Here is a 467-nt window from a genome sequence, read left to right as displayed (position 1 = left end):
TTACCATTATCATTAACATCACTATTGCAACGATCACCATGATGACTAAGCCATTATTGTTCATAAATTCATGAGTCACAGCTCCTTCTCCAAAGGTTGTTCGTCAGGAGCCACGAGCAAAAGAAACCACGGACAGTGCCAAGTCGCCGTCCTTTTTTCACGCCTTTCGGAGTCCAGGTCTCTACCGTGGTCAATAATCGGGCAGAGAAGCAGCGGCTCTCAAACTGTAGTTCGCGAATTCCTGCATGCTGAGGTTGAAATTTCGCACACAAAAAGGCAAGGAGAAAGCGGTGAAAGACGGAAAAAAACGGTTGAAATTATGGATGAGAGATCAACAAGAGGAGAGTTAGTGGGTAATGTTAGATGGATATGCGGGTCGGAGAGGGAATACATTTGGAGTATTTACGTGTGTTTTTTGGGGTGGGACGTGAAACCGCGAAACTTGTGGAAATTGTGGCTGTCCGGAG

This window comes from Penaeus monodon, chromosome 22, assembly GCF_015228065.2.
Source record: "Penaeus monodon isolate SGIC_2016 chromosome 22, NSTDA_Pmon_1, whole genome shotgun sequence".
In the NCBI taxonomy this organism is placed as follows: domain Eukaryota; kingdom Metazoa; phylum Arthropoda; class Malacostraca; order Decapoda; family Penaeidae; genus Penaeus; species Penaeus monodon.
The sequence above is the reverse complement of the archived record's forward strand: the minus strand, read 5'-3'. Positions refer to the sequence as shown.